This window comes from Zingiber officinale, chromosome 5B (assembly GCF_018446385.1).
Source record: "Zingiber officinale cultivar Zhangliang chromosome 5B, Zo_v1.1, whole genome shotgun sequence".
In the NCBI taxonomy this organism is placed as follows: Eukaryota; Viridiplantae; Streptophyta; class Magnoliopsida; order Zingiberales; family Zingiberaceae; genus Zingiber; species Zingiber officinale.
In genome coordinates this window covers 37,418,992-37,430,703 of record NC_055995.1, presented here as the reverse complement: position 1 = coordinate 37,430,703, position 11,712 = coordinate 37,418,992, and positions in this window count along the sequence as shown.

Genomic DNA, 11,712 nt, shown 5'->3' with positions numbered 1-11,712 from the left:
GATTAATTTGACACTTGATAAATAATTATTTTAAGGGTATACGCTTAAGTCAAGGATATTGTGAGAACTTCCTATAGAATATTTTTGGAGTATATTTTGATGGCCAAAATCAAACAATACTAAATTAATATTGTATGAGTTGCTTGTAACATCTGTAAATTTTCTTTCCTCTAAAAAGAATAAAAAGAAATAGAAGAAGAGAAAAGAAATAAAAATATATTCAAGAATGACCTGAGCTAGGATTTAAACCCGAGACCTCTTAGTTGAGATTGGTTTAAGTAGCCATTAGGTGGTAGTAAAACATCACATAAGCAATATGAAACAATTCATTATATGTAGATTATGTGTGAAGAGATGCTTCAACTTCCACTTAGTATAAAAGGGGATGGATGAGATCAAAGCCTAATTTTCATTTTTCCTCTTCTCCTCTAGTCGAAATTTCTCCTTCCTCCTTTCAAGTTTCAGCCAAGAACCCTAGGGCTCCAAGTCTTAAGGCTTTTCAAGGGGAGAATCTAAGGGGAGGGTCTCTCCCAAGGAGGTAGTTCGCGCGAGGAAGGGTGGCTTGGAGAATTAAAGCGTGCAAGGGAGAGGATTTTCTTCCCTACACCTTATAATAGTAAGATCTAGCGAAAAGAAGTAAGTATGTCTTACCTGCAGTATGAGTAGCTTCGATAATACATGTTACGATGAATTTTAAGCATGTTAAGAAAGATGCATGTTATGATATGCTTATTTCATGTTAAAGGAGATAGATACTATGATATGTAAGATGCCCTCTAAGTTGGGATTAAGAGCATGTTTAGATCATCTTGATTTGCTTTCCATTAAGTTTTGGGACTAAGAAGTATAATCAAGTGCCTAAAGTGTTTCCCTATAAGTGTGGGGGAACTAAGCGCACATAAGACATTTGTTTAAATGACAAGCAAGTGCAAGTACAATAAATTAATAGTTAAAAGAAAGTATTTTACTTTTGAAAGGCATGTACTGGACACAAGGTCCATGGGTGGACTCCTAGATCACCCCTAGGCTCCTAGACCACCTAGTAGTACCTTAATGGGTTTGGGATTAGCTACCTCGGACCTTATTAAGGATGTGCGCAAAGTGGTACAATGTCGGGCCCAAAGCAAGTTGTTTATTATTTTCACTAGTTATGTAATATAAAGATTTCAAAATTCATTGGTTGTCTTAGTGGAAGCTTCCTAAGTTCGAGAACTTGAGTTAAAAAGGGCAACATTGATGAACTCTATAATATGCCAAGATTCCTGTTTTCCTTATATTACTAGCATGGTTTGAGTTGATGTTTTGCATGATCGATCTATTTAAAAATGCATGTCGTGTATCTAATTCTGATTTATGTGTTTTAGTGTGGATTACGGTCAAGTGTAAGTTTTGTGCTTTCCGCAGTCAGTTTTTAAAAGAAAACATGTTCTCTTTAAATGCATCGTTTTGTGAGTAGATGGTACTTACTAAGCATTCACTTATAAATTTGCATTTTCTTTTACTGCGGATAAAGGTAAAGGAAAGCTCGAGTAGGAGGAGGTAGCATGAGCAGTGTTTTGTGTATGTGTGCGACGGAACAGTGGAAGAAGATCTTGGATTTGGCTATGTTAAACCTTGGTGCTAATGTATTTCTTTATTTCTGCTTCACCTGAAACACTATAATGGTTATTATGATGAATTTACAGTTTGGTAGTAATTGGTGTGTCAAAGACTCCTCCTCAAGTAATGGGATAGAAGGGTAAGCCAAGGATGAGTACTCAGGGGAGAACAACCTCTCTTATGGAGCAAGGGGTGACCTCCGCACGACCCGTGTCATGGCCGTACAGACTCACATAGTCCCCTACCCCCTGCTCTCGGCCAAGGTGGCACGACCGTGTGGATTCACACGACCGTGCACCTCTTCTTCTCTGCCCAAGGTGACACGGCCGTGTGGATTCACACGGCCGTGCACCCCTTCCTCTCTGTCAAGGTGACATGGCCATGTGGATTCACACGGTCGTGCACCTCTTCTTCTCAGCCCAAGGTGACACGGCCATGTGAATCCACACGGCCGTGCACCCCTTCCTCTCTGTCAAGGTGACATGGCCGTGTGGATTCACATGCCCGTACACTTCTTCCCCTCGCCCAAGGGGACACGGTCGTGTGGATTCACACGACTGTGTACCTCTCTCTCTCGACCAAGGGGACACAGCCGTGTGGATTCACACGGCCGTGCAGCTTTGCTTGGCTCCAAGTCATGTCTTATCAGTCGAACAGATGAAAGTAAACCTACAGGCTAAACTGTACATAATGTGTAAGAATGCCAAAAAAATGTAGATATACAGAAAGGGTAACATTTGTCCAATTGTCCTGTAAGCTAAGTTTATAAGTAAGGGCGGGCATTACACTTTGGTATCAGAGCAAGTTCCATCCTTCCGTCACACACCTCAAGCATTGATCCTACAACTTCCAAGTAAGAAAGTACCTTCGCATAACTTTTACGCATTTATTCTGTTATGATTAGTAAGAATTGTTGTTAAGATTAAGCATGCATATACATGAAAGTGCTAATAATAGCAAGTAAGAATGATGATGGGCGGATGCATTATCTCACTGGTTGGTTTGTAAATATGTAGATGGCCAGAGGACGACCTGCTAGACAGCCAAGAGTTAATGAACCTTAACGAGAGACAAATGAGTCTGCACTACCGCCCAACCTTTTGGAACTAGTAACTCAGCTACAGAGACAAGTGGCAGAGCAACAGCAGGTTATTGCCACCCTAATTGCTAATCAGCAAGCTTCTCCGGTAGTCCCACCGGAAGCCAATATGGTGGCACCTATTACAATCGAAGTCCCATCAGTAACTCCTGTAGCCCCAGCAAAGGTAGTGAGGCAAGAAGCGTACCTCATCCAGTGGCAGAAACTAAAACAAGAGAATTTCTCTGGCACCAATGAACCATGGGATGCTTAGGCATGGTTCAAAACCCTGGAGAGCGTAATGGAGCTACTGGACTGGCCGGAGGTAGAAAAGATAAAGTGTGCCTCCTTCTGCCTCACTAGAGATGCAAGAATGCGGTGGGAATGGGTCAAGGTAAAAAGAGTAGTGAATCAAATAACCTGGGCTGACTTCGAGACTGAGTTCTTTGAAGAATTCTTTCATATGCGAGTCATGAACAAAGATTACGATGAATTCACGGAATTCTGGTAAGGGAGTTTATTAGTCGACGAAGCCGTGAAGAAATTCAATAGGCTGGCTCGCCTATGCCCTGAATTGATTAGCACAGAATGAGAAAGGGTAAGGCTAATGCTCAAGATGTTGAGGCCAGAGATAGCTCTGAATGTAGCTGACGAAATAAATAGACCGCATACTACAGAAGAGCTGATTAGTAGTGCCCTGATCACGGAGCATTACCTAAATAGCATCAAGCAGCAGAAGCCAGTACAGATTGAGAAAAAAGGTCAAGGGAGTTCTGGCACTCAAAAAACTCAGGGCCAAGGTTCAACCTGGAAGGAAAACTCTAAGAGAAAGTAGTGGAGTAATAAGAAGGGAGGATCCGTAAGCAAGCAGCCTAAGTATGCTACATGTTCCACGTGCAGAAAGATGCACCCTGGAATCTGTCACAAGGGCACTAGTGGCTTTTATACGTGCGGTCAAGAGGGGTATATAGCCAAGTATTGTCCGACCAAGATCCACCTACCTCCAGCACAACCTGTTCAGTATGGAGACAAGCAGACACAATTACACCAGATGCAGGTCACGTTGGAGGGTCCTTATATTAGTCAAGGTAGACTGGAGGCTCCACCAAGTGTTACAAATGCTCGAGTTTTCTCTCTTACTAGAGAGGAGGTAGCAAACGCCTCCACTGTTGTCACAGGTCAGATACACATTTTTAGTCTATATGCAACTGTGCTATTTGATACTGGGGTAACCCATTCGTTTGTCTCCATGGCATTTGCTGAAAGAATAGGTATACCCCCGGAGGTCCTACGCGGATAATTCTTAATGACACTACCCTCGGGAGAGATAATGACATCTACGCATTGGCTACGTGCTGTGCCAGTCAAAATTTCAAACAGAGAACTGTATAGTGACCTGATAATGTTGAACATGTCTGATTATGATGTTATTTTTGGGATGGACTTTCTGAGCAAGTATGGTGCTTCCATCGAGTGTCATAAGCGAAGAGTCTTATTCCAACCTGAGGCAGAGTCTAAGTTTGAGTTCATCGAAGGATCAAAGAAGAGAACCCAAAAATTCTTAATCATCCATAAAAGCTCAGAAAATGCTAGCCGATGGATGTGCTGGATTTCTAGCTCATGTGGTTAATATCCAGCAAGAAAGAGACCAAAAGGTAGAGGAAGGAAGAAATAATCTACTATCTACCACTAGTAAATATATATAAGCTACACATATCATAAGACATTATCAAAAGATAAGTCAAAGGGTACCCGCCTCAAATAGAAGGTACAATCCAGTCCTAATCCAATATCGAGATGCTCGTCTCGAATCAGAGTCCTGTGTAAATACATTTACTTTTATTTAGCTAGAATACTAACAAATAGCTAAATAAATCTTAAATAGAAATTTAGGAACAACCCCAAACCATATCCCACAACCTTTCTAACGGTTAACTAGGGATAGTTTCCTAATCCCTAATCAACCACTAGATTAGCAAATCAAACCTAAATCCATATAACCTAATTCAAATCTACACATCATGTATCAACTAATCATGGATTAATCCAATGTATTCCTAATCCAAAACATGAATCTACAACCAAGATCAATTACCTCACAACTTACCTTGATCTCAAATGTTGTTGATGCTAGAACCAGCACAGCTGCTGGATGAGGTGTCTGCCGAAACAAAGGTGAGTTGCTTGATCAAGAACACCACAGAGCACAGTGAGAGGAATTTTCCTTGCTGGATCAGAGGAATCACAGCTAGCCCTACTGGAATTCTTCCCCACTTCAGTTGATACCTCAATCACAGCAAGAAGGAGACGTCCAAGCACTGATCCGGGAATTACAGCAAGTAATTAGATCCGACCTCTCCCTCCTAGTTCAGGACCGAAAGAAAACCACCACAACCTAGATCAGAGCCTCACCTCCTGATCGGATCAAGATTGGAATCAAGTACAAGATTAGAGATCACGGATCAAACCATAGCTAAACAATTCACCTACCTCAAAGATAAGCGACAACCAAGAGACGAGAAGGAATAGGTTGCTTACCTTCAAAGCCGACAATGACACTGGAACAGAGCTAGGGCTCGGCAAGAACAATTGGATAAAATCTTAGAGAATCGGGATGAAGGAAACCAGAAGAGGGGAAAGGGAAGGCCTACCGGTTGAAGAGGATGCAAGATCCGGCTCCTCGCCGTGCCCTAGCCACCGAGAGGTCGTCGGACCGTCCGCGAGAGAGAAGGTCAGCGGCTGAATAGAAGCTCAATAGATGCCGATGCCGGCGGGGGGGAAAGATCGCCGGAGCTGGAAACCCTAATCCTGTGGCATCACTCGTCCGCGAGAGAGAGCACAGAGGATTGGTCGTTGGCCAGAGAGAATCGGGAAGAAGAGAGGTTCGCGCCGGGGCAGAGGGGAAGAAGCAAGTTAGGGATCAGCGATTCTGGGAAGGGAATAAAAGAAAAAGGAATATATAATTAAAACTTCTCCTCACTTAAACGGGTATCCTAAACAGGCTTTATCCGAACCCGCCGATCGATCCCCTCAAAACCCTTCGTACGAGCTCCGAAAAATCCCCAGAAAATTTCTAAAAATTCCGGAAAAATTCTATAAGGCTATTTCTTAAATAACCCTATTATTTAAATTTTCCGAGATCTCACAGGATCTCTCTCTCCCCCGAAAAAATACGAATAAATCGTATCGAGAGTAATATGTGAGTAGGGATCTCCGAATGGTAGATCCCTCGGAGGATAGCACAAAAAGGAACAGGTAGATGGACACAACTCTAAAAACTCTCGGATAGTCGTAGGGGAAAATGTGATATCAGTGCCTGCTGCCCTAGTGGTATAGGTGAGATCGTCTACTTTCACTAGGTTATTGCAAAATTCGGCACACAGACTTATGTTTATTGGACTGGTACATTCGACAAGGTTCCTTAAGTTATAGTGGCCTATAACCTCTAAAGAGGAGGGACATGACCTTAGAAAGAACGATCTATCTATGCAGGTAGTCCTAATGGCCTTATAAATGGTTGACTCAAACTTAATCCTAAGTTCGTCTGTGGGAAACCTAGGGTCTGTACTAGCATTGGAGGGTACAACACCAGTATTTGTTCGTTTCCTACTGTATATAAATAAAAGAATATTCTAAGAAAAAATTGAGAAGACAAATTCTAATAAAATTTTTAGAGAGGGGAAGAATTTTTACCGAGGAGCCATCGAAAAATATAGATTCGACGACCTCGGTTGAATCGCAACAGCGTCTTCACCGCAAGAAAATTTTGATTTAGAGTACTTTCGCACTGAGGTTCAGAGTGAACCTTGGCAAAAGTGAGAATTGGTGGGGCAAAGGTTGGGGGCGCCTGTAGGGCGGGGCGCCCGGATCCACTTCCGGGCGCCCCGGAGGGGAATACCAGGGGCGCCCACCCCTGGTTTTTGATTTTTTTTTTTTTTTTTTGGAAATTAGATTTGAAGTTAAGTTTTAAGTTTAAAATTTTGAAAATAAATTTTTTTTTTTTAAGTTTAGAATTTTGAAATTAATTTTTTAAGTTTAAAATTAGAATTTTGAAAATAATTTTTTAAGTTTAAAATAAAAAAAAAATAATTTTTTAAGTTTAAAAATAAAATTTTGAAAATAATTTTTTAAGTTTAAAAATAAAATTTTGAAAATAATTTTTTAAGTTTAAAATTAAAATTTTGAAATTAAGTTTGAAATTAATTTTTTTAGGTTTAAAAATAAAATTTTGAAAATAATTTTTTAAGTTTAAAATTAAAATTTTGAAATTAATTTTTAAGTTTAAAAATAAAATTTTGAAAATAATTTTTTTAAGTTTAAAAATAAAATTTTGAAAATAATTTTTTAAGTTTAAAAATAAAATTTTGAAAATAATTTTTTAAGTTTAAAATTAAAAAAATAATTTTTTAAGTTTAAAAATAAAATTTTGAAAATAATTTTTTAAGTTTAAAAATAAAATTTTGAAATTAATTTTTTTAGGTTTAAAAATAAAATTTTGAAAATAATTTTTTAAGTTTAAAATTAAAATTTTGAAATTAATTTTTAAGTTTAAAAATAAAATTTTGAAAATAATTTTTTAAGTTTAAAAATAAAATTTTGAAAATAATTTTTTTAAGTTTAAAAATAAAATTTTGAAAATAATTTTTTAAGTTTAAAAATAAAATTTTGAAGTCTTATTCATCTCACCCGATCTATATTTTCAATCAGGGAATCCTATGATTTCGTGAGATTAAATTGGATTTTTAATTATGGAGTTTTGGTTTAACGTGTGTTAGATTCAGATTTAGTTTTGGTTTCCACAAATAGGCATTTTTCGGATAAACTTCTAAGCTTGGTGAGTCACATGGACATCATTAGAAGTAACCAACCTTTCGAGGTTTTCCGAATAGTCCTATCCACGGAACTTAGTACTAAATCTTGGTCTAACTGGTTAGGATTCATTTAAGGGTAACTTCGGTCAGTTCCACTTGGCCAAATGCACCAGATCGAAGCCATATCTTTCTAGACATGCGATGCCCAAGCTTCCCTAACGTACTATCATCCAAAAATTTCACCAGTACTATGATTCAAGTTAAACTTGGTCTCTTTTTAACTAATCTTAATTACCCTGCAGGGTTGGTAAATTTTGGGTTACCCTGTCGGGTAAGTTAGTTTTGGAGGTGCCAGCTATTCTGGAGCCTCCCCTGAATTATTGGCCTTTAATAAATTTTTATTTTAGGCTTGTGTCGATTCTTTTGATAGTTATGGTTAACTTGGTGATAATTTTGTTGATTTTTAAACTGTTTAGATTTTGAATTTGATTTAGGTTTGTATTTTGGATCTTGGTTTGGTTTATTCGATTTTATATAATGTATTTTTTCTTTAGGCATATAATATTGATTAAGTCCTACTTGCGTGGTCAGACACGCTTTCGGAACCCAAGCTAGATTGGTTGATTTGTATTGGGTTATTAATGATTTGAAGGTTTTATTTGAATTCGACTTATATCCTAGTCCGGTTTTATTATAACATGCTTTTTGATTATTTAGGATTAAGTCTAAATTTTTTGATCTTATTGTAAATTTTTCTAGCATTTCTTTTAAATTTTTAACATCATTTTTTAATGATAGATTCTCCTCCTCAAGTGTTAGATCTTGAGTTGGATTCGAATTTTTGATTTGTTCCTTGAGGTTTTGATTTTCCTCAAGAAGTGATTTGTTTTCATTTTCTACTTTAGTTAATTTACTATTTAAACAAGAGATGATTCTAAAAAATGTTTTGTTTAAATTAAAATATACCTCATTCGAGTCTTCGGAAACGAGTACAGACTCGTGGCTTGTTTCGGGTTCAGACCCGTCTTCATCATCCGACTCATTTTTTGTTTCGGCTTCGCGGGCCATCAGTGTTTCTGCTCTTCTTCCTCCGATTCGTCTGAGGAGTCGTCCCACGTTGCTTTGAGTGCCTTCTTTTTGGTTGGCTTTGGTTTGTCGAACTTCAGTTTTGGGCATTCGTTCTTGTAATGTCCCTTTTTGTTGCAGCCGTAGCAAGTCACGTTCTTTTGTTCTGAGGGAGAGCTGATCTTTTGAAGGTCCTTTTTGCTGAAGCTCCTCTTTCTCCTGGTGAACATTTTTCTTACCAAGTTCACCAGGTGTTCTTCGTCTTCGGAGTCTTGGTCAAATTCTTCTTCAAATTCAGGCTTGCTTTTCTTTTCTTTGGAGGAACCTGCAAATAGAGTTATACCTTTCTCGGCTCCAGCATTAGTTTGTTCGTGTAATTCTAATTCACAGAAAAGCTCGTCTAATTTTAATTCAGAAAGATTCTTAGAAATTTTGTAGACATCCACTATTGATGCCCACAAACTATTACGTGGAAAAGCGTTTAATGCGTACCTTATTAAGTCTCTGTTCTCCATCTGGTGGCCTATCGCATGAAGCCCGTTGAGGATGTCCTTGATCCTCGCGTGGAGTTGATTCGCTGTTTCTCCTTCCTGCATTTTTATATTAAAAATTTTATTTAAAAGCATATCTCGTTTTGTTACCTTAGCGTCGCACGTTCCCTCGTGCAGTTCGATCAACTTGTCCCATAGCTCTTTAGCGTTTTTGTGTGGACCGACTCTGTTCAGTTCTTCTCTTGTCAATCCGCACTGTAGAGTGTTGATCGCTTTATTTTCTGTTGATGCTTTTTTCTTCAGATCTGCTGTCCAGTCTTCAGGATCCACTAGATTCCCGGAGTTGTCCACTGGAATTTTGTAGGGTCTCGTAATGCTCATCCACTGGTCGAAGTCTGTTTTGAGGTAGACCTCCATGCGCTTCTTCCAGTACGAAAAGTCGTCCCCGTTGAATAGTGGAGGTCGCACTGTGCTGAATCCTTCTTGTTGGGACATTCTGTGCACAGGTAAATAACCGAAAAAAATCCCAAGACTTGGTCTTGGATTAGTAGTGCGGGAAGAGAGAAATAGTAGAAAAATCTAGATTGGTGTTGCACCAATTTAGCTCAAAAAAAATAATAGAAAATTATAAACCAGTTTGGAGTTTTGAGTGTAAAACTGAAGACCGAATAAAGAAAGAATTTCACCCCCAGTCTGATTGGTGGTTGCACCAAATCAGAGCGGTACCTGCTCTGATACCACTTGTAGGACCGTTAGATTCGATAGAGGGGGGTGAATATCGATTCAAAAATATCGAGTATAAACGCAGCGGAAAAGTAAAATAGACACAGATGTTTTTTACTTCATTCGGAGCCTGTGACGACTCCTACTTGAAGGCCCGTGGTCCTTGACCACTTTCGTTGGGCAATCACTAACAAGTCGAAATATGATTACAGAATAAGTATAGGAAATGCTAGTGAAAATAAAGCAATACCGACAAGGAAATTAAATAAAAACCGAAGGAGCACTTTGTCAGAGCGTTGTTGGCGTCGCAGTGAACGTCGAGCAGCAAGACCAGTAGTAGAAGAGTTCTCAGATGAATTGATTCTGAAGCTCCTGTCTGGGGCTTCTTTTATATGCTGTTCCGGGCGCCTGGATCCCTTCCGGGCGCCTGGAATGTGACGTAGCTGCTCAAACCGAGATGCTCCACGTGGCGATGCGCAATCAGGATAAGGTTTGCCTCCCGGGCGCTCGGATCCATTCCGGGCGTCCGGACCTCCGAGCGCCCGGACCTCCGGGCGCCCGGACCTCCGGGCGCCTGGATTCCTTCCGGGCGCCCGGATCCTGTTTTCTCGCAGAATCCGTCCTGCACGACAAACGTTAGTCCGGAGGCAAATATATATATCCTGTAAAACAGATTGTTAGCACAATTAAAGTTCAACAAAGTAATAGCAAAGAGTATGACTTAGATTCCGTATTTCCGAGACCGGAATCTAGTCACGATCTCGACTTAGACATCCGAAATGGATCTAAGCCGGATCGACGCCTAATGTTCCCTTCCCGGGAACGCGTCCTCGCAGTCACTCCCCTCCAGTGACTTACCTCACTTACCTGCCAGACGTCCGGTCAGCTCGTCGACCCGTCGACCCGTCAGGGCTTCTCGCCACTTGGACTTCTCGCCAGCTATCCGGTCAGCCCGTCGACCTAGCTGGACTTCTCGCCAAGCGTCCGGTCAGCCCGTCGACCCGCTTGGACTTCTCGCCAGCTATCCGGTCAGCCCGTCGACCTAGCTGGACTTCGTGCCAGACATCCGGTCAGCCCGTCGACCTGTCTGGACTTCTCCTGCACACTCGATCAAAGTATCAGACAACAACAAAACTAACTTAACCTATTTGTCATTCATCAAAACCTGGGTTAGACCGTTAGTGCTACCCGCACCAACATATTCAACCCCCCTTCTAGCCGGCCAACACGATCCAACAAGTGGTATCAAAGCAAGGACGCCTCAGGAGGACTAACTGCCAATTGAAGCAACGAGATGGCCGGAGCTAACATCTACCTACCAGCGTTTGAGGGGGAGTTCGATTTTTGGAAGCGACGAATGCAGGTTTATTTTAAAACTGATTTTAATATGTAATTAATAATGACGTATGGTTATGAAACTCCACAGGATACAAAAGGAGAAGAACTTGAGGAGCATCAATGGACTGACGAGCAGCGCGATGAATTCATGACAAACGGTAAGGCTGAATCCCACCTTCTGAGAGTACTACCTAACCAGGATCTCGAAAGAGTCGGAAAATACAGAAGCGCAAAAGAACTTTGGGAAAAGTTATTGAAGCCAGAGCCGTCAATTTGGGTTAGGCCCGTCGGGTTGGCCCGCCCCGCCAAACTAACTAAGCGGGTTGGGTTGGAATTTTATCAACCCAAACCCGCCGCGGGCCGACCCGTCTAGGCCCGTGACCCGCATGGGTCGGCCCGCGATGGGCTTGGGTTGGCCCGCGGGTTGAGAAATATATGTTTAAAAATCAATTGATTGTATTTTTTATAGATGATGAAATATTAGACTGAGAAAGGGATCTGGTGCTTTACAATTTTCAAACACAAATTGAAGAAGCTTGAAGGATAGCCTCTTTTAACAACTAGCCAGGTTTCACAACTTTTCCCTTGTACTAACAATACAGTTGAT